The 23,369-nt window shown below is 44.5% G+C and overlaps 1 long non-coding RNA gene across 2 annotated transcripts in view; it reads left to right on the top strand.

The window, feature by feature from the left end:
* The window catches only part of LOC107210715, a 30,838-nt gene that overhangs the window by 3,840 nt on the left and 3,629 nt on the right, over positions 1 to 23,369 (top strand). The window contains exons 2-4 of one of the 2 annotated variants that reach the window (XR_002002251.2): positions 90 to 206; positions 11,440 to 11,600; positions 17,782 to 18,049. This is a non-coding gene — a long non-coding RNA (uncharacterized LOC107210715). Of the gene's footprint in view, positions 1 to 89; positions 207 to 7,574; positions 9,400 to 11,439; positions 11,601 to 17,781; positions 18,050 to 23,369 lie in introns of those variants that run through there. The other variant, XR_004499373.1, reaches the window with a different exon arrangement.

The following is a 23,369-nucleotide window of genomic DNA, read 5'->3' as shown; positions in this document are numbered from 1 at the left end:
AATCATAATAGTCATGATCAGAGTGTCTGTGTTGCTGGGAAACGGGGAGCTGTCCTGGGCTGCTCCTCAGTATTTGTCTTTCATTACAGATCTTTCCTCCCTACTTGTGGAAAAGGAGTTTTACAGGAGAGAAATGAAGATGACTACAAAGAAAAGTCTTCCTCTGAGCTTTGGGATTTTTTGCAGTTGGGTCTCAGGTCTGGCAGGTAAAAGATGTGGAGATTCCTTAGCCCTGCAAGGAAAAGCAGCAGCAGCACAAGTGGCTGTAGGGCATGATGCTTTTTTGTTTGGAAGTATTTTTTTGGGGATCCTCATTACTCATTTTTCCATTTTGTCTTCAGAAATTGGGGTTTGTTTCCCAGTCAGGTGTTATGTCTGCAAATCCCTCCATTTCCCAGCACAGACTTTGCCCATTGACCTGTGAACACGTCCTTCAGCCACTCCAGTGTCTGTAGATCTGCCATGACCATATAGGTGCAGCCTTCAAATAAAGCAGCTACACACTCCTGAAAAATCTGCAGCAAAAATACATAAGCTTAAAAATAATCCCACAAGTGGAGTGTTCAGCTAATCAGGAGTTCCGATTGTCTCGGCATTTCTGCGCACAAATCAGTTGTATCTCGGAGGCTGAAGCAGGGAGTCACCACTGGAGCCTGATTACATATTTTAAGTGCTGCCTGATTAAATTAAGCTTGGTGCTGTTTATGGCTGATTTTGAGCAAATGGGGAAAATCAGAGCTGCAATTCAGGCACTTTAAAGTGATCCAGATTTTGAGAATGAAAAATTCAGGACTCAGACCTAGATCCAAGTTTTATCCTGAGGCCCCTGTCTTCAGAGTGGACTGATTCAAAATCTTGCAAGGAAAGTCTCTGGGCTATTCCCCTGTAGAAGACTTATATTTGCTTAGAAATAAGTGACTTAATTCTTAAGGACTCTGGGAGGCTTGTGTCCTCAGCACTGAGTTCACCATAACAAAGTGCTAAACCACTGAGTGGTTTACTTAGACACAGAAATAGGCATCAGAAGGTATTTCACCAGTTCTTACTGTACAATCCAACCTTTGCAGGTTGGCACATGTATTCTCTTTCAGCTTTTTTGATTAACTGCATAGTACCAAAACCATACATATTTATAGCCCACAGAATTAGATAAATTCTCCAGATGTGGCTTCCTTTTAGTTATGGTGAGATGACTGGTGATCAAAGTCTTTGATCTTTAGCCTGACTGAAACCTGCTGCTGATATAAGATGATAGAAAATGATGCAGTGAGGGGAACTGGCCACTCTCAACTTGCCCCAGAAGTATCTCAAACAAAATATATGGGAAGAAACTTTGTGAAGGGTATTTCTATACAAACCATTGAGTCTCTACTCCTGAAAGTACCAGGCAGATTTCAATGAACCTTTTACTTTTAACAACATATTTAAATAGATTGATTTTCAGTCCCAGCTCAGAAATTATTTAAGACTTTTCAGTGCATGTAGACCCTCTATGATACACAGAACTGGCAGGAAATGTCATCATGAGCTAGTTTATAACCTCAATTAAGGCCATTTCCTTTGCTCCAGATGTGTAAAACAGACTTACAGCTGAGTTCCTGGTATAGTGAACTCCCTGATGCATCCTTGGCTCAGCACTGCCAGTTCAATGATATCTTCTGACCCTTGTTAAAAAATGATGATCCAAGGAACTGCAAATTCAGACTGAATTCTGGCAACATGAACACTTTATACAAGTCTTAGCTGGTTAGGCAGATAGCACAGCTTGAAAACCCCTCTCTGGTACCACAGGCTCTTCTAGCAGCCCCAGCTGCAGAGCAATGCAAAGTTCTGCTGGCCACTTCTGTCCCTGCATCTTCATAAGCCACAGCAAGGCCATAAACCCTCAGCTCTTTGGCTGATACTGCCAAGAGAGTTCTGACACCCATGGCTGCTTTCACGAGCTGTTTGCTGTAAAAGAAGCTGATAACAAAACAAAGCACACACAAAATAAACCTCATCCAACCAACTACAACCAAAAAAAAAAAAAACACTCAAAAACCTTCTTTCAGACTTCAGTAAAATCAAAGAATGGACAAATTTTCATTGGAGAGAAAAGGCAGAAATGTAATATCCTAGAGAGAACACGAGAAATGCAATTTATTTACTAAATCATAAATTCTTTATCAACATCAGAAAAAGTACCTATAATTTCATGGTTATCATTTATATTATAACTATAAAATAACATATATAACTATATATTGATATGAAAATTATCATAAAGGATTAGCTCAAATACATAAGGGAAAATTAAAATGAAAAAGAAAATTCAAAATTCAAAATTTGAAATAGAAAATCAAATTCAGCCAGGAAGAGATATCAGGTTGAACAAGAAATAGTCCTTAGGCCCATTAATAATGTGAGGAAGAGCAAATGAAAGGTTTGTCCTCTTGAGGGGTATGGACTTAATGATCCTTAAGGTCCATTCTGTGATTCTGTGCTTCTGTGATTCTATTAATTAATGTATATTTAAAAATATTCAGTAAAATGTCTATAGTGAACAAGAGTTTACTAAATTAATACTAAGGAATAGAAATTTCAGCACAGATTAGGGTAAAATCAGGTTAAAGAATATTTAGATAAGTTAGAGATTTTGAAATTGACTGGGGCTGACTTAATCCTGCAGTCCTTGAAAAACTGTAATCTCAGAACTATTAATGGTATCTCTGAATTCCTGGATGGGCTGGGGTGATACCAGAAGGCTGATGTATTGCCTGTTTTTAAAAGGTGGGAGAGATGAGAGAAAAAAGAACAGGAGAATTGTACAACAGCCATCTTACCCTCAAAATCCAGAAAAATGCTGGAGCAAATAGGCACATACCTGGAAAATAAGAAGATGAGCAACAACCAGTACAATTTGCCAAGAACAAGTCATGTCACAGTGCTTTAATTTAGAAGAAAAAGAGGAGATATCAAATATATTGTCTTCAGTAAGGGTTTTGACACACTGATGGTGTTCTGCTTTTTGTCCCTTGCAGAATTTCCCTTTCTTATATAATTTCTTTAAAAAATAATATAGAGGAAAATGAAAATCTCATATTAACCAATTTAAAAGACCCTTTTAAGTTTAATGGTTCAATATAATGTATAAAACAGAGGATAAGGATTAGAATTTGTGAAGGGTGCCAGGACAAACTTCCCCAAACCTCTCAAGAACTCTTATGGGGGCTCACACCACTCTTAGGTGGTGAGCTGTTTGTGTCTGTGCCATCCATGAACACGAGGAAAGATGTCAGGAATGAGATTCTCTTCCCATTGCAGGCTCACCTTAGGTAAGGAGACACAGACACACTCTTTTCCCTTTTTTTCTGGTGTGGGTGTTTGGCTGTTGGTTTTTTTGTTGTTGTTGTTTCAGGTTTTTGTTTTGTTTGTGGTGTTTGTTTGCTTTGTTTGTTTGTTTTTCCCCTTTTTTTCTGTTCTCAACTGCTCTGTTACAAACTTACCTAATGGAGACCACTGGAAATGGAAAAGGGTGAGACTGTGGAGAATGAACAATCATCTTGTTTTTGAAATTAGCACAATGCAATAGTGTGGGGGAAGCAAAGATGAGAACAGTAGGAAGACTCAGCAGCAATCAGAAAGATAAATGACAAATGCACAGCTTACAAGCCAAAACATGGCCCTCTGGAGCTGTGCAGAGAGAGTAATGGGCACTTGCACAAGGTGTAATGTGTGGTGTGAGCCCTCTAACCTCTCTGGACTGCTCAGCTGAACTGAAGCCAAGAGCAAGAATGGTTTGTTGTCTTCTGCAGAGCTCAGGTACTGCCCTCAGACTGCTGTTCAGCCTCTGAATGGAGCAGACTTTGCCTGTCAGCCTTTGTGTGATGTCCTGCTGTCATGCCAGACCCAGCAGCACACAATCACCTCCTGCAATTTTATCTCCCTATATATTTTTATGGCATCAGCCTCCATCCCACTCCACCTGCCTGTCCTCATCTCTCTTGGCCTGCAGCTCTGGAGCACACAGCTGCCTCATCATTACCTCTACCTATAATGAAAAAAGTTTACAGTCTCAAAAAGCCCCAAACCCATATGGTTCAACATCTGATTTCTTTCAAGACACATAAGTCACAAGCTGAAAACCCTCCCTTGTGCATATGCCTAGGAGAGAGGGTGTGGATTTCTCCAGAAAAAAAGTCTCCTGTCTGCCTTTGAAGGGAGCAGCTTTGCCTTTGATGTAGCCATAAGTGAAGAGCTGGCCTTGTCTCACCCTGTGTTTCCTTCCCAGATACCTTGACTGTTGGGCATTATTTACAGTTCATATAGAAAACTAGAAGCAGAACCCTACAATACACTGCTAACCCTGCCCAGGCTGGATTTAGTAACATCTGAAGCATGGTACAGATGCAGGTTTGGGTGTTGTCACATTCCAGGTACAGATATTGTTACATATTCCCTTCTAAGGAAAGTGAATGTTCTCATGGGCTCCAGGCTCAGATGTGGGCACTAACAGACATTAATGACCTGGAGAAGCTGGGGACACCCCTCACCCTGTGCCCAGGAGCCTCCATCTGTCCCTGAGCTGTGTCAGGGAGGTGCTGGGCTCCAGCTCAGCCACAGACTGTGCTGGCTGCACATCCCCTCCCTCTGCCTCAGGTCTGTGGACCTTCTGCCATGATGGACTTGGTGGGAATTGCTGGATGGTGTCTGACCTGGACTACCTTCACTGAACCTCACCCTGATCTGTGGCATGTCCTGTGAGCTGCCCCATCTCCACAAACTTGCCTGATGTCAGCTCTTGGCTGAGCCTGGCTGTGACTCTGGGTCTGCTCTGCTCCCCTTGATAGGTACTGAGAGCTTTGCTGGGTGTGTTACCAGGCTGGGCTCCTGCCTTCAATCCCTAAAACCACTTTTAAAGTGTAAATCTCTTTGTTTAAAGTTAAGTTCAGTAAAATGGCTCGTGGCAGAGGCTGAAGAAGTCAGTAAAAATCTTCCCCAGGACTACAGGGCTTGTGCTGAGGAGATGATGTTGTCCAGAGCCACCTTCTAGCTGGTAAAGTTTTATTTTTGGGTGTAGGTGGATTAGGTTTATTACTGCAGTGTGGGGTATGGCATGCCCTTTTTGGGGTGCAGAAGGGCAATGGGAAGTTCAAAGGGATGTGGAGTGTTCAGATGTACCCACAGACTCCAGGTGACACAGGACCACCACATGTTCCCAGAGCCCTGTACTCCTGAAGTATTATGAATTTAAAGAAAGATAAAAATTACATTTATAGGCAATATGAATGGTTAAAAGCACAGGTACTGTGTTTCTGGGTTGTCAGTTGGGAAGATGTTGCCTGACCCCCTGGCATCCCACCCAAAACTGAACCCCAGGGATGTTTGTATTACTGGGAAGGGAGGGAGAGTCAGTAACATCTGTGAATGTCTGACATTTTCATAAACAAGGCCACATGATATGAAAATGATGTATTTTATTCTGCTGGATAATTGAACTGATCAATCCAAATAACTGAGGGTTTATCCCAAACTGAAGTTGAATCTAATTTCTGACAGTTACTGCTGCCCAAGGCTTGCTTTTATACTTTCAACCATTTCTGCTGCCTTTGCTCCCCTCCCAGATAGAGGCTTTCTCTGTGAGCACTGCAGGCCTGCACTGTTGTCTTGTGGTCAGTCAGTTGAGTGTTGCTCCCATCTTTCTGCACCTGGTACACACCCAGGATTTTGTCTGGATTCATCACAAGCTGTAAGTTACAGTCTTCTGTATCCTAACATTGGCACTGAGCTCTGGGGGGGTTGCAAACCTCTTTTCTGGTTATTAAATTGTCTATCTGAAGTTGAAGAGTGTGTTGCAGCTGAAATGGTAATAGAAGCACTAAATGTGGAGCTTGGTAAGACAAAGCTATAGCAGCAATTTAGCTCGTTATCAGTCAGTAAATAAGACTTACCTGCTATTCTTTGATCAACCTTTTTTCTCTTACAAACTGCATGTGTTGACAAATTATGTCACCAAAAAGAAATCCAAGTCTTTGATGAAATAACAGGAAACATGCATGTGCTGGAAGTTTAAAAATGCATTTAAATAAACTGCTTTAGGATTTTGGATAGTGGTGGTGGATTTGCTTAAGGTGCATGAGGAAGGGCTGGGCTGGACATGGGGGACAGAATAAGCCGGAGTGGCCTCAAAGTCACCTTGAGCCCCACACAGGTTTTGAGCAGCATTTCCAGAACACTGGAACTGCAGCCACAGATGTGACTGATTCTGCTTTGTGTTTGTAACAATAAACTGGCAGTTTCTGTAAATGGGTGGAAATGGATGCCTCTTTAGGGGAAAGGTGCCTCAAAGAGTGCCACACTGCGCAGTACCTCATTGATAAGCAGCTCTTTAAGGGTAAGATTTGTATCCATGGCTCTGACATGTGAAATTTTATTATTAGAATGCTAACAGTGGTTCTTGAAGGGTCCAGTGGAGCTTAGACATGAGTCTTGGTCAAATTCCAGCCTTCTGAACCGTTTCCCAGAATATTAGATAGAACTGAAACCAATAGGTTTCCACGGCTGCTTCTTGAAAAACACGGCCAGAGAGCCAAGTGAAACAAGATACCACAACAAGGGAGAAGTGTGAAGTTGGAAAGCACAGATTTGGACCTGAACTCCCCCACAGTCTGCAGGCTTTTAAATACAAATTCTTCATTTACTCTATCCATGAATGTGAAGCTGCCCCTTGCATCCTCCCTGCCTTGAATTCTTCCCAAGTGCAGGAGAGAGGTTGGGACTCTTTTGAGGTCAGTTTTTTCTGCTGAAGCTGAACTCTGCAGTCAAAATCTCTAAAAGCTGGTTCTTCCCTAACTATAGGCATGTGATTGAGATTGCCTTCTGTCGAGTGTGAAAGGTCTCAGACTGTACCAAGCTGGGGTCCAGCTGGCTCCTTACCCTGTCTCCAGCAGGCTCAGTCTCACCCTCTCTCAGAGGCTGCAGGAGAGGATCCAGGAGATGTGCTGGTGGCTGTGTGCACAAAAGCCTTTCCCCAGGAATATTTTCTCCCCCCAAATATGTTAGTCTACTACTTAGGGGGAATGGCTCAAAACTTGATCTTTTCCTAGGCTGTGGCTCTGGATATACAGTTATATTTACCCACACAGGACTTGGGGCTCTTCTTGTTTGTTGCTGATTTATGAAAATACAGGATTTCTTCCAGCAGATCTAACAGCATACATTATCAGTTTTGAGGTCACCTCTTCACCTAAATGAACATTAATTGACCACTAGATCAGATATTAGGATGAAATTCTTCCCTATGAGGTTGGTGAGGTGCAGAGAAACTTTGGCTGCCCCATCTCTGGAAGTGTTCAAGGCCATGTAGGAGGAACCAGGTCTAGAAATAAGTGTGGCAGAGGGGTTGGAATAAGATGGGCTTTAAGGCCCTTTCTAGCCTAAACCTCTATCATGATTAATTAAATAATATTACAGTTAAATTATTCTATATGTAGTAATATATTCAAATTAATAAGAATTAAACCCAGAGGAATTAAACAGGAATCTTTCACATATTTTTCCAGTGGTTCCAGCACTCATTGATCTGAGTTCTCACACCCTTCTACTGAACATTTCCCACATGAATGGGAGCTACTCTGCCAGAGTAGCACTTCAAATTGACCTTGTCCAGCACATTTTAACCATGGCTGCTTAGGAGTTAATTAATTTCTCCTTCCCCACTGACTGGCACATGCAGGATGGTCAGGTAGACCCTGCAATTAACAGGGAGAGAGTTACAATTCATTGTAATCTCTCTCACATATAGTGCTCAATAAATACATTTGATTGCAGCTTTGATGGAGCTGCTGGAGCTCCAGAGGGCTCATGAAATCAGTGTGTTCAGTCAATTTTTAACCTGCAGAAGCAACTAGTGAAAGGTGTAGATCCATTTGTTGGGAAAACAGCTGAATTGGAGAAATGAAACATCTCACCAGGAACAAATATTGTTTGACAAGGTCGGGGGTAGCAAATACTTTTCACGGTATTTTTCTGCCTGAGGCACCTCCCAGTTGCTGCCAAAATAATATACAGGAGGGATGATAGTAACAGTGGTGAGATGGGATTATTGACAGTTTTCCCCTGTTTTTTCTTCTTTGCCTCTCATCACAGCCACCAGCACAGCATGGGGAAAAAACCCTCCATGAGAAGCTCTTTTGCTGCCTTTTTGCTAAATTAACCTGCACAAGGGTGATTGTCGTGGAGGAGGAATGGGATTAGCCTTTCCAAACCCCTCTGATCCCCAGTTCTGCAGGAGTCTTGAGATTCCTCTGGAGATATTTTTCACTTGCAGTAAGTGCAGAGGCATCCACGGGCTCCTTCCAAAGGTCTGGGGAGGGTTACTAAGGAAAGCCAAGCTACTGCAGCCCCTTAGGGGAAATCCTGGGGGTTTCTAAAATGGAGAGGCTTCTGAACACCCCCTTGGAGTGGAGGTACAACCAGGTGGAGCTGTGCCCCTGTCTGAGCCTGCTGACTCCTGCCTCCCAGCTCTGCACAGACTTGCCAGCTGTGGCTGCCCACAGAAACAGCCTCCATAACCTAAAGGGAGGTTTGTGATTCCAGACAAGCCTTGCTGCACCACCTGTGCTGGGGCAGGTCTTTCTCCTCCTCACTCCTTAGAATTCACCCATTTGTTTTGTCTGTCTGCTGGGTCTGGCAGGAGAGTCTCTGTAAGTCCGAGGAGCAGGTCACAGCTATGCAGGAACTGAACCTTTTTAATTTAGGAAAGGGCTGGAACTGCCGTGGGAAGCCTGAGATGGATTTCTTCTAAAGTTTTTTTGTACCATTTGGGTGAAGTGAAGACAACTTGACATAGCCTGACTTCATGAGAAAGCCAAGAGACCAGCCCAACAGTGGTAAAATGTCTGTGGTCTCCAAATCTGCCCTAATTTGAATTTGAAAGTGAGCTCCAAAGCTCTGTTGCTCACTTTTGAAACTACAACCTTCTCCTTGTGGAAGTGAAGTTCAAGCAGTCACCAGCTTGAAGGCTCTTAGATCCCCATCCCTGTAAAGAATAAACTCTGCCTTCCCACCACCCTGCTCTGCAGGGGAACATCAGTGCCTGTGGATGAAGCTCTGGGAGGATTTTTTTCAGCTTCCTGTAGTTATCTCAAACCTTCATCTCTAAAATGCAAAGGCTTTTATAGACTTTGTATTCTATTAGTGTAACACCGAATGCCCTCGTTCTTCAGGTATTTATAGCAACTTCTGCAACTCCCATAATAACTCTTCGTGGCTCAGCACCTCACAACATGATGTCTTGTTATCCCCATTTCACAGATGTGGAAATAGGGCACATGGAAATTAAGTGATTTCTGCAGGATCTCCTATAACCCACTGCAGTGCCTTGACTGTAACACCACCTTCATCTGAGTTTCAGCTCAGGTAGGATATTGTGGTGCTATTCTCTTTATTTTAGATTATATAAAGAGACATAAATACTAATTCTAGAGCAATGTCCTGATTTTCAGCAGTTCTGATGTCTCTGGACTCAATGCAGACATCCAGGAACTCAGAAAATTAGGCTGGGTTTTAGTAGCTTAAATACTGGTGGTGTACTTGCTGGCAGAGCAGGGGATTAACAGGAGGTGGAAGGTTTGATTAATTCCCACACCAACCCGTGGTCTCAGTCAGGAATTGAGCTGCAGGGGAGTCAGAGCCAGGCCCTGTGAGCCAGGGCAGACGTGGAGCGTCCCCCAGGAGCTGTGTGGGCACACATGGGATGGAGCAGCAAGGCTCTTCCCCCTGGCCTGATGAGGCTGCAGGATCCCAAACACATTGCTCTCCCTCTGTGCCTCAGTTTCCCCACACACAAATTAAGCATGGTAATAGTTAACCAGCACACTGATGTGACATACAGCTGGATGATTTTCCAGTTTGGTTTTTGGGTCTTTGACTATGTGACGAGAGTGTGATGTAGAGACTGGACTATTTGGATACTTGATAAGCATGATGTTGTTTTGCAAGGTAATATGGTGATGACACATTATGGATTAAGTTCTTTATTCCCTAATGATGGAGCAGCTTTGGAATGCATTGTGCATGCAGGCAGTGAAGGATGACTGTTGGGCAAAGGGCTGGTGTTGATACAGGAATCCTTCCCTAAGCTGATGGATAAACTGATGCTGTGGGATGGTTTTATGCATCCAGAGAGTTTCCTTCTTTTGTTCTGCACAGCAGGCCATTGCAAAGCTTGTGCATCCCCAAAGTCCCTGCTTTGTTTGTGCCATCAGGAACAACTCTGGCTAATCACAGAATCACAGAATGGTTTGGGTGGGAGGGATCTTAAGGATCATCCAACTTCAGCCCCGTGGTACTAGTCAGGGAGACTTACACTAGACCAGGTGAATGGTCTCACGAATGGCACTGGGCAGATCTGGATCAGCAGGTGTTCAGCATCAGTCCCCATTCTCCTCAAAAAAACATCCAAAGCTGAACCTTCAGCTTTTTTGAGGAGAGCTTGCCTGGTCCTGAGCCACACTGCACTGGAGACTACATGGGGAAATTCCAGGAAAATGGCTTCTGCTAATAAAACCATATGAAGACAGCCATTCATAAGGTTTTCATTAACCTTGCTCTGGGAATGTCTATTACTTCCAGCCATGGTGTCTGGTACTGCTTGGTACTGAACACACGTGGAACAAACCATTCCTGCCCTGAAAGAGCTGGTGGTGCAAAGCTGTGTCTGCTTTGGAGACGTTCACTGCAGCACAGGAACATCAAAGATCTGCAAAACCTTCCGTGTCACTTACACAGATGGAACCCTGGAAAACTGGCAAGCACCAACACAGGACATTTTAAGAAGGATTATGTTTGGTGCAGAACAATAGTCCTTTATAGCCAGGGTCTTAATGTGCTGCTGGTTCACGATGGCAATTAGTTGGATTAAGTTGTACCAATATAAACAAAGTATTAATAAGACAGTTACAGTAAATGGAATGAGCAGCACTCATCCAGTGCCAGCTGCAGGGGCACTGTCAGGCATTTGGGATGCAAAGCCTTGGGTGTTTGTGGCACTGGGGAGGACATTCACAGCCAAGCCATGAACATCCACCTGCTGTGGTGGCCTCTGCTGCTAAATAGAGCAGAATGGAGAACAGCAGCACTGCTGGCATCCCAGCAGGCAAGCTGGTTCCAACCCCCAAACAGGCAATGACAAATGCTTCATCGTGGGAGAGATGAAGGCTCAGAGGAAAAGGTGAAGCAGCAAAGCTAGAAGTAGGACATAAAATCAGATTACAGCTTTGCTGTGTTTGAATTGCATTGTTTCATTTCAGTTTCTACTGCTCTAAGACTAGACATCAAATAGACTGTTAAAATTATTCGAAACCAAGCTACAAGTCTCAACATCAGAATGCCTATTAGACTTATCTGTGACCTTCTTACCATTAAAATCATCATATTATCATTATTGTACATTTTCAGATTATTATTAGGCTTCAGAACTCTGCTGCAGCTTGATTTATAGAAACTGCTTAGTCACTGGCAGCAGTGCTGTTCTGGGAGTGGGAGAGATGCTCGCTGGTGTTTCATCAGAGGCTCCTGCCAAGAAGCAGACACTGCCCTTGACAGATCATTGAGAGCTGGTGAGTGTTTCCCTCTCATGTAGAACTTCTGGAAGAGCTGCAAACCAAACCAAACTCCTTCTCTGCCAAGAGCAGGGGTGAAAAAACTCAAGGCTCAATTAATGCATCCCCTCCAATCCTTTTGGGCACATTTATGTTGCCCTTTGCGTGGAAAGCAGCCTTCTGGTTTGCTGTGCACATTGCTGGGAGCACTGCTCTGGATTTTGGGGAGGTGGAGCTCCTGTGGAATTGGGGTTTAGGCTTTGGAAGGAGCCTTCTGATGGGACAGAAGTAGTCAGCAATGTGGGAAGGAGCCAGGTTGGAATGGGAGGTGGGGGAGCTCAGCAGGTCCAGGCACCAGAGCACTGAAGAGCACATCCAAAATTAAACACAGGGAGAGGGTGCCTGCTGCTTCATGACATTAATGAGGGTGATGGTTTCTGTGACCCCACTCAAGGAGCAAATGCTCTGAACAGAAGCTGCAGGACAGGCCATTACATGAAGGGTGCTTTCCCTGGGTTGTACATGCACCAGGGCATAGTAAATGCTAATAATTTACAACCCTCTGAACAAACCAAATTACAAACCTGTTTCTTTTAGTTATTTGCTGAGTAATGACTATGCTGAGCTCTTTATAAAAAGTGTAGACAAAAATCAGAGTCCTCAGCCCTGTATATCCTGAACAGGTAGGGAGTGATGCCGTGTTCACCACTGCTTCAGTCAAACTGCATCATCCCCAGTGCTGGTGCTCCAGCAGCTGCAGGTCTGGCCCTCCAGAGCCCTTTGAAACCTGCAACTGAATTGACCTGAAAATAAAACAATACTTATCAAACACTTCTGTACTGATTTCTTTTGAGGAAATGTTTCAGCATCACTAATGAAGTGTGCCTGTTTGCAACAAGCTGGTATCCTGGAGATTTAAATCCAGTACTTCAAAAGAACACACATTGGTTAAGTAGCTTAGTCTTTAGTTTTATTCACGCTGGAGTAAACCATTGCCAGATATTTTCAGGGAGCTAACTGGAAAGAAACAATGGCTCTATTTGGCAGAGTCCAGTGGATGAAAAGTATCAAAGTATGAAGTCCAAAACTGCTGAAAATAGTGAAAAATAATTGGATTTGTTCTCTCCTGACTCAATACCTTTATTCTTTTTGACATTTATTTTTTTTTATTGCCTTTTCTCTTCTAATGCTTTGTGGTAACTCCTGTGAAAGGTCTGTAATAATGTTTCATTGCTGTGAAGTCACCGGATAACCACTACTCCTGTTCAGGCCCGACACAGTCATGGATGTTTAGAACATAGCCAGAAATGGGCTGACATTAATAGAACAGGGTAAAATAAGAGGTGGGAAGAGCATTTAAAAGCAGGTACTGTGGAGTCACACACAGAGAAAACAATGATTTATATATCTGTTGGAAACTGGAAAGGACATGCAATAATGTGGGTGATACCCAGAGCTATTTCATGGGATAGCTGGTGCTACAGCAGCTCACTTCTCTCTCTCTCTTGTTCAAATAATTGAACTTGCTCGCAGATATAATGCTTGAGTCAATATTTTCAGGAACTTTGCAACTCACTTAGGCCCAGACCATATTGGCACTTTCTGCTCTCTCAAAGAACAAGGCCCATTTGGTGTGACCCTGCAGATGTGCAGGGCTGTGCTGCAGCAGGGCTGAGCTGGGATGAGGCTCTGGAGAAGGGACCCATTGCTTGGTCCAGCCTTGGGTTTGATGTTCAGGAGGGAGGTACCACCTCTGTGCCTAGGCCTGAGTTTTTTGGCTGGTTCAGATGCCTGGGTGTTGCTGTAAGGAGCAAAGAGCCCATTCCCAGGGACTGGACTTAGTTCCCTCTCTTAGCAGCGACATCTGAGGGCCACATTCCAAGTAGAGACATCATGGCTTTGCCTAATAATAAACCTATTGACTTAGGGAATTTGGGGACATGAATTCAATAAATTTGTGTTTTACTGAACATAGTGTTGGCCAAGTCCCTTCTAGCCAAAGGCCATCTCTTCTGAAGCAATCAGGGCTCTAAATGCAGCAAAATAGAAAATTTGTAACTAAAAAAAAGGAGTGAGGAGTGCTGGTTTGACAATATTGCACAGTCCTGTCCCAGTCTGCATCCATTTCTCAGCTATTCTCTGCCTGCAGTCCAATAGTAAAGTCATATTTATTTTCTTGGCTCTGCTGTGTTAATGAAAAAGCCACTTAACAAAACAAATAGAAGGAAGGACATTTGCAACCAATTATGGTATTGCTGATCAGTCACATTGTGCTGGAAATTACATGCTGAAGTTCAGCCCAGGCAGCTGATCAATGACCTGGTAGCTTGGCACTGGTGCACGCTATCAACTTAATAAATCAATGTAATTCCAGCCCCTGTGCCAGCACACAGATATGTAGTCAATATGACATCAATATTATATAATGATGGTTAAAACTAATTGCCCAAACACCATGGTCTGTTATCTGCTGTGCAACCCCACCAGAGCCTGATGGTGCTCCAGCAGGCATGCTGGAATTTGGTACTGGCTGTTCCTTAAACATACCCCTTGGCATCACTTAAAATCATGGGTTTAATGCTTTTTTTTTTTGTTTTTTTTTCTTTTTGAAACCACAAGGGAAGTCAGCACTTCAGCATGTCATTGAGGGCTGACCAAGCTGCCAGCCAGCTCCCTGCCTCTGCTGGGAGGACTTGGTGTGCATGCTGGCTCCTGGCACACGCTGCAGGAATGGGGCTTCTCCTTGGTGGCAGATGCACATCTTGGCTGCTTTGTGCATGGCTTCCTCTTCTTAATTAGCTCTGACATTTTAGCTGTTGTAATATGGGTTTGGCTTAGGAGTTAAGGCTGAAAGCTCTGGGAGTTTTTTGTTGGAAACAAAGTTTGGTTTAAGTACAGGGCATCCGGGATGTGTTTAAGCTTTGTGATGGGCTGGACCAGGGAAATCCAGGAGCTCCTGAGTGTGCTGGTAGTCACTTCCTTCCACACCTGATACCACCAGTTTCTTGTATTTCACTCTTGTCAAAGAATCTACAAAGAACACAGAAACTACAGAAACTGCAGTTTCTACAGAAACTACATAGTTTGCACTTATAAAAATCCTGCAATTCATATTAACATTAATTTAGAAACCGCTTTTTTAAGGGTACCTGGACACTGAAGACAACCTAATAGGATTTTTGTAGGTCCCAATCCACTCCAGCCAAGTGATTCACTCATCTCCCCACCTCTAATGTTTTATACACAACATTTTACCTGGAATCACAGCAACATCCACTCTGGCACATACTCCAAGCCTCTTACTTGGCCATGGCTTCAGCTTTCCTGGGAACATTCCTTGTGCTCTGTAGGACCTGCTGCTTGTTGCACATCATGACAGCAGGAAAAGGGACATTTGGGCAGTATAGACAGACCTTGGCACAGTAACTTTGGTTGTGTCCTCACACATCAGCTGCATTACTCAGATTCATCATGTCCTGGAGTCACTGCAAAAATACGTGAACGATTTCTATCTCATTACTCTGTGCTTAATTCTTATTAGTGCAAGTGTTTTACTACATAAAGGATATTTTAACTGCAATATTGATTAATCAATCATCAGTGAATCGTGATAGAATGGTTTGGATTGGAAGGGACCTTAAAGCCCATCCTGTTCCAGCCCTCTGCCATGAGCAGGGACACCTTCAAATCCCAGGTTGTTCCCAGCCCCATCCAGCCTGGCCTTGAACACTTCCAGGGATGGAGCAGCCACAGCTTCTCTGGGCAACCTGTGCCAGGGCCTCACTACTCTCACAGAGAAGAATTTCTTGTAATAACCAATCTCTTGTCAATTTGAAGCCATTCCCCCTGGTCCTGACACTCCAGGCCCTTATCTGATCAGTCTGATCTCCTTTCCCTCTCTGCTCTGTGCCAGTGGCAGCTGCAGCTCACTGGTGGCTCTCAGCTCTGATGCACCTTTCCTCCAGGGAATGCTGTTATCAGTACATGTTTATATTCTGGGAGCATGTACAGGAATTGAGCCATGGCTCTCTGAGGTGCTCTGCAAAAGGGGAGGGAAAAGGCAATCCCTGCCCCAAGTGTCTTATGTTCTGCAGGCACTGGGAGCCAGGGGGATTTATAGCACATGCACACACACAAAATATGTGTTCGTGTGTGTGAATATAAATATAAATATAAATATAAATATAAATATAAATATAAATATAAATATAAATATAAATATAAATATAAATATAAATATAAATGCAATGTCCTTTCTTTGGTAGGATAAGTTGGTTTGGCTAATGCTTAGCTGAGAGCAGAGATAGGGAGCAAGGAAAGGAGGGAAGAAAATCCTGATTCTTGTTGCCCAGCCACAGCTGAAGCTAAGTTTGGCTGGGTTTTTGGCAGAAATGAGTTGTAAGGATAGTTTTGAAGGAGGAGAAAGGAGTGGCTGTTCAGATTTTATCGGGAAGGTTTTCCCAGGCTTAAACGATAGCTGTGCAGAATGTGAGTCTGTGCTTTGGGAAGGAGCTGAGAGAAGGATTTAAAGGCCGGTGAGGTAAAGGCTGTGGGCTGGCCATGCCTGCCTGTAGGTAGGCTTTTGGTTCAGCCAGGTAAGAGGAGATGTGCAAAGGTAACAGGAATAAAGAGCAGAAGGCAAGAAGCTCGTAAATTATGCAACTGAAGGACTGGTGTGGTTGTGGAGTGAATTGATGTGGCCTTGAGGGTAGCTGCTAAAACTGAAGTTTGTAATAACTGATGTAAGAAGAGGGAGGATTAGAGGAGATTATTTAAAAAAATAAAGTTTTAGACATGATAAAAAGAGCAAATTTGAGACCCAGTTCCAAGAAATTCAGCCTGGTATCACTTGGGTGAGAAGGAAATGGAGAAAAGAAGGAGGATGGCAGAAAACAACCTATTCCTGACTGTTTGAGGGGTGGAAAACACTGACTGGGCTGCTCTTGCATTCTTTTTGAGTTATTTGGGTATTTCCCCTATTTATTTTTTGATTAATGGATTTTTTAAAATATCATTACTGATTCTGGTAACTTACCCACATTGGTGACTATGGGTGTACCCAGCCTGGTTCTTCCTCATGGGACACCAGCTTCACACAAACTTGGTTTCTTTTGATGTTTCCAAAAGTTTGTAGCAGAAAAGTACTCTGAGAAAATTTTGTTTTGTGGTGGCTTATCCTTTATAACTCTGGCCATCACTCAAATAAAAAATGGCAGAGGTCTGTGGAAAAAAAGAAAAATAATTGAAAAATTGATTCTTACTTCTGTTTTTCCAAACCACCAGAGCACTTTGCTGTTTCTGGGGAAAGATGCAAACAGGCAACATTTCCCTTAATGTAAAAATGCAGAATAATGCTTAGATGAATTTTTCAAAGAAGACACTTCTATATTTGTCCTGTCAAATGGAGAAAATAATCAGCTTTTTCTTTCTCTTACCTTAAATATTTACATCTAGAAGTGTTAAGTAGATTTGTTTTCCTTCCTTAGTTCGCTTGGTTTGGGAAAAAAATGGGGTTTGGGGTTTTTTTGGTTTTTTTGGGGATTTTGGGGGTTTTTTTTGGGGTTTTTGTTTGGTTTTTTGTTTTTTGTTTGTTTGTTTGTGTTGGTGTATAAAACCAGGATGTAGAACAGTTGGAAATGGGTTGGGGGATTTATCAGTTATACTTGGAGGGCATCATATCTCAGTATGGTACAATGGGAACAAAGTGTGAAATCCTGGATCCAGTAGCATCAGTAACAATTTCAGTTTTAATTACCTTTATTAGATACAAATAATATAATAATTTGTACTCTTTCGAGGTTTCTCCAGAATAAGTGACTTATTTGTGATTCTCTTCAAATGGGAAGCCACCTTACTCTGTCTGAGTTCCAAACCACACCAGCAACAACTATTTCTATCTGGAGAAACCTTCATCACCACCTTGGCCCGGGGTTGGCTGGGTTTGCACAAGGAGATCCCAAATTCTCGTGCAGATGGGGTGGGATGAGGAGGAGCAGTGCTGCTCCTGGTCTCTGCCAGGTGCCATGGATCACACCTGAGCTCATGTGGCCTTGCTGAGGATGGAGCAGCTCTGTGTGCTTGAGGCATCTCCTCCTGAGAGCTCTCCCCGAGGCAGCTGTGCAGCCAGGAGCTCTCCTGAGGTTTGCAGGAGTCTCTGTACCTTTCCCCACCTCCTTTGACAGACATTTCCTCTCAACAGATGGCCCAAGTGGGAGTGATGAGGAAGGTGAAGTGATGCAGCCTCAGACTCTGGTCCCCACCAAAAGATGCAGCTCCCAAGGCTCCAGTTTGACCAGGGAACACACAGATCTGCAGGAGCACTGTCTGCTGAGAAACACGGCCCCAAAGGAGCCCTGTGGCTGTCCTGGCCTCTTGGCAGCACAGATGGGCATCTCCAGCAGCCTGAATTCCAGCTCCTGGCTCTGCTATCCCAGTGACAGCAGCACATTTGCATAAGGAGCCACTGGGTGAGTAATACCTGCCTCTGCAGACAGCAAATCCTGCAAACACTTTGTGGTAAACCTGCTGCTGCTCTGGGCAGGGAGGATGCACTTTACTCTGAAAGCAGAGGATGAAAGACTCTGTGGCAACGGCTTCCTTTGAAAGGGCTGAGCCCAATCCTCTGCACAAGCAACTGTTTATTATCAGAATCGCTGATCTCCAGAGCACTTAATGCCCCTGCCTGCACAGAAGGCAGCCAGCACACACTGCAGCCTCACAGCCTGCAGTCTGACTTCAGCAATATCGCTGCTAATTGCAATAAAACAGCGGATTTAAGGCATTCACCTGTTTCAGTCACTTGTTCAGGCAGGCACAGGATGGAACAGGGTGTCAGTAACAATCTGAAATGGCTGTATTTGCCCAATTCCTAAGCTACAGGTGTGCAGTGAGGCAGACCTGTGCCTGTCAGCACAGAACTGTCTAAGAATTAACCAGATTTGCACCTTGCCTATCTGTCTGCAGATAAGAGCGTTACCTCAGAGACAGGCAGTGGATATTTCTGATAGACTGAACCTGGGTGCTGACTTTGACCTTGGCCACTTATATCACTGGAGCAAAATTCTGCATGCTTCTGTTTGCTTACACAGAGATAAGGATACTGGTCTCTGGATTAAAAGTGTCACTAAGGAGGCACATTATGATTATAATTATTATTTTACAAGCTGAACAGTGTTCAGAAGCTGGCAGGGCTGCTTCTGAGGTTATTCAAGGAGTGTGTGCCTTTGCAAAAGGCTGGAAGAAACTGTACATACAGATTTATAAGCTGAGGAAAAGGATTATCTGCGAAACAGCCAACAGTTTTTATTTACTGTGAAAATCTGAGTCTCACTCCCAATTTCCCATCAAGATAGAATGCAGGCATTTGGTTAAAATGGTAACTTAATGCTCCAGAGGTTTAATTACCACCACTCTATAATCAAAATCAACACAGAGTGCAAGCTGTAGCTCCCAACTCCAACAAGAAATGCAGCTTCCCACAAAGCAGTCAATAAAAAGAAGATAGATAGCATGTGCTTGGATTTTGTGGTCCTTCCCACAGCTGAACTTGCAAATCTGCTATTGCTAATGGTTTTATTTCAAACCTCAGGTTCTCCCTTAGCTTTTATCAAACTCCAGAGCTCGTTATTTCTACATTTTAACTTTCTCTGAGTATAATATCTATATACAAGGTACTGAATTAAGGGAGCTCACAGTGCTGGAAGCTAAATTTCAATTATTTTTTTCCCCTGTACCAACAGAAAGCACTGAAGTAATCTCAATAGATTAATAGTGGTTATTACTGAAACTTTACAAAAGCCTTGGTTGGTAAAAAGTGTCATGAAAGCAGGAATGTCTTCTGGGCTGGGGCTGGTGTGATCCCTGGCATGTACCTCCAAAGATCAAATGATCCATCCATCCATCTCCATTTCAGTTCCTAGTGCTTTTCTTTAAGGACTTCAGGACTTCTGGATCATAGGAGCAGCCTGGGTTTTGGTTAGTACAGTTTTCCCTCTGCAAGTCGAGATTTCTTTTCTCCAGTGCCTTCTCCCAGTGCATTTTCTGAACGAGGCCGTTGTGCTGTGCCAAGTGATGATCCCTGTGAAAATTGCACATGCTCTTCATTTTGTCTGTTCCCTTGCAAGTCAGGTTTCTTGTGAGCAAAGCTTTTACCTGTCCTGCAGCCACACCCCTGCCAGGCACCAGGGCAAAGGTGTCCTGCTAACAGTGCAGTCCTCTGCCTCTGCCAGGGGCTGAGCCTTGAATTTATATCCTGGGATGCTCCCAGATGCTGCAGTAGCAAACACAGAAGCTGTTCTCCAAAAAACTTTGCTGTAGTTTCTGCCCTCTTAGCAAGGGTTAATTTCCTCCTCATCAGCCCCCTATAAAAAGCAGCACATTTTGTGACCTGCTCCTACTGACTTGTGGAAATAAGAGATACCCTATTAGCAATCCTTGTCCAAACAGTGTTGGACTGGTTAGTGCCAGCACTTTCCATCCAGCACTAGTATTTGTTTTTCCATGCTCTTAATCTTAGAAGTTGAATTGAGTCTGATAAAAGTGACTTCCTGAATATTGCATAACAGTTTACGTCTGTCAGTAGGGAAGACAAACAGACCTGACCTTGAACTCAAAAAGTTTCCTCCCAGCAGGTAAAAGCTTCCAAAAGTCTGAGCAGGGGTTCCTTGTCTCCTCCCTGTCCTGGGACAGCAATGAGGATTCCCTGGCAGCCATTCTCTCCATAAAAAAGCTCTGTAAAATGCTTTGGATCCTCCTCTTGGACCTGAGAATCCCCCGGAAAGAGCTGCAGCAGGAAGGCAGCTTCATGTTCTTGCTCTGAAAAGGAGGCAGAGGAGAAATCCTGCCCATATCTGGCAGGGTTTAGCCTCCAGGGATTAATTAAAGGCTTTTCCAGTTTTTCTTTCAAACCTCACAACATTCATCCCCGCCTCACTGAATAGGGAAAAGGGAGAGGCATTTTCTCTGGTGAAGCACCAGCCTGTTTCAATTTTCAGTTTTACATTGCAGTAATATGCTTTTCCTAAGGGAATACCACAGGAAGGGCAAACTTTGGCTTCTCACCATTGGAGCATTACGTCATTAAAACGAGCTGGAAATCTGAGCAGCGGGCAAAACAAATTCCCTAAACTTAATAATTCCCCCTTTCCTTGGAGCTTCAGTCCCCTCTCCCTTGCCCACAGGCAAGGCAGGTTGAGGTGTTGGCAGAGCCAGCGTGGGATGGGGACCAGTGAACGAGGAGTGGGTGATGATGCTACAGGAGCAGGGAGCTGTCCTGCATCTTTTGAGCTGCTGGCACTGCTGGGGCTGGAACTAAAGGAGCTCTGGGGCAGCAAAATCCTTTCTTCTTTCACTCAGGCTTTAGGTGGTGGCTGCAGCTGGGGGAGAAGGTGCCACCTGGCCCTCAGGATCCTCTATGAAACATTTGGGGTCTTTTGCACAGCTTTCCCACTACCAGAAAAGTGCTCCCAACTACAGGGCTTGGGAGACTGGGTTTTGGGCAGCATCCTGAGGAAGCAGCCCAGCTCCCAGCTCAACCCACCCTGAGTGTGTGAGTGGTGCCCTGCACGGCCCTCGACTCTGCAGTGTTTGTTTTCTGACCCCATTACCTATTCCAGTTTGGTTTTCAGCTGCTTAGGCTTGATTATTTTAAACCACTATATCTGATTATCAGCAGCCCAGCCAGGCCAGATATGGGGATCCTGGGGTATCCCCAGCAGTGTTACAGAAGAATAATTTGCCTCTTGTTCATGGTTCTGAGGGCATTGGTCAGCTGAGGGCATTGTGGCCCCCTGTGCCACAGCCTCACAAATCTCAAACTTTGCTGCAGGATGAAGCACCTTGCTGCCATGGGTGTGAGGAGAAATGTGTCCTGGCAGGCACCCAGCACCCCAGGAGATCTCAGCAATGGGTCCCATGGCACACAGTAACCCATGCTGGCACAGCAGGATGCTTCTGGAAGCAGAGCAGCCCAGGGACACACTGGCATGGCAGGGTGCAGCAGACTGGTACCCAAACCAGGCATCCCTGCCCAACCTTTTCAGAGCTGCCTTGCTCTTGCTTTTCAGTTTTCTATTGTTGTCCTAGAGCTTTTTTCCTCCTCCTCCCCCAAGCAGGCTGAAGAAGCCTCCAGCTGGCCTAGGAGGCTTATCAGCTCTGTCTGGCTGGGTGTTAACAGTTTATTTGCATAAGTACCTGTCCCCGTCATATGCAGCTTGCCTTTGTGACTCACTGTAGTTGTTTATTTTTCCTCCAGCAGCCAGGCTTGCAGCTGCTGCTCCCTGAGGTATGCCAGGGCAGATGCCACCACCCCAGGGCACTGCAGGATGCCTGGCACACTGGGGGCAGGAGCTCACCCTCCCTGGCTCATCCGCTCCTCCTGCCCTGCGGGACCAGCTTGGGAATTAAATATGTAACTAGTCGGGTCCTGATTTCTCCTGGCTGTCAAGATAAAATTAAACAGAACCCTCCCACTTCACACCTCAGCAGCTGTCCCTGGCTGGGGAGAGCACAGCCTCACCTGGGACCACAGTCTCTGCTCCTGTTGCAGGGAGGGTTGGTGCATTTGGGTTGAGGCCTGGATGATGGGGTAGCTGCCTCCTCCCTGCTGATGGCACTCATAGAGTCAGAGAATGTCCTGAACTGGAAAGGATCCACACAGATCATCAAGTCCAGCTCCTAGCCCGGCACAGGACAACCTCAGAAATCCCAACACGTGCCTGAGGGTGTTGTCCTAAGGGAATTTGGACAAGCTCTTTCAGGCTTGGTGCTGTGACCGTTTCCTGGGGAGTTTGCTCCTGTGCAAGACCACCTGCTGGGTGAAGAACCTTTACCTGAGATCCTTATTTTAAGCAGCTGAGACCCTTAAAGCATTTTCTGAACTCAGGTCTCAGCTCCAAAGGCAGAGGCAGTGTAACCTGCCAGACCAACTCTTTGGGCTGTACTAAAGCAAACACTGCACAGCTCTGCTCCAAGTGTTGGCCATGATGCCAGAGCCATCCCCTCACTAGTAGCCAAGTGATCTTGTTTCTGCTCATTAGCTCTGAAAGGTGTTGCCATCCATAATAAGAAAGTAATTAATGTTAAACTTCTGCTGCCAGGTAGGATTGATTTGAAGATTATAACCATTATAAAGGGAGGATGCACTCCATATAGAATGTGTTAAAGCCCTAGCAGGACTATGCAGGAATTGTTGCTTCAATGGTTCCCTGTCATCTGTGGAGCTCACCAAAGCTCATCCACAGCTCAGACAGACATGGGGCTGCCTGGAAGGGCTAGTGAAGGGTGGCTACTTTCAAAGGGAAACAGTAAATTCAAATCAGTAGCATCCTCTGCAGAAGGGCTGTAATCCTATCTCAGGAGACGACAGAACTGGTGATCTAACATGTCTCCATGCTCTTGTTGCTGTGTTATTTTACTAATATGGTGCATAGGCTAGAGGTCCTCAGTGTCCACAGATGGGAAATGCTCAGTGTAGGGCCCCCTCTCCAAGGAGCTACCAAGACTGACATACCCTCTCCTGAATGTGGCCCAAAAACCTGGGTGCTGTTGTGTGGTGTGTTCTGCTGATGTGTTCTGCCTCCTTTCCATGGATGATGTGCCAGTGAATCACCTGTCCATCCATTCAGGTACTTCTTGTATATATACGTTATTTCAGACATATATTTTTGGTGTCATTCATTTATCATTCATCACATAAAGTGCTTTTGACTGTTGAGCCGTGCCAGGTGTGCTCTGCTCCTCTGACTGGGAGATGGGATGGATGGATGGATGGATGATGGATGGATGGAT

The sequence above is a fragment of the Parus major genome, chromosome 13, assembly GCF_001522545.3.
Source record: "Parus major isolate Abel chromosome 13, Parus_major1.1, whole genome shotgun sequence".
In the NCBI taxonomy this organism is placed as follows: domain Eukaryota; kingdom Metazoa; phylum Chordata; class Aves; order Passeriformes; family Paridae; genus Parus; species Parus major.
Note: the sequence above shows the minus strand (reverse complement) of the source record. Positions and strands in the feature narration are given on the sequence as shown.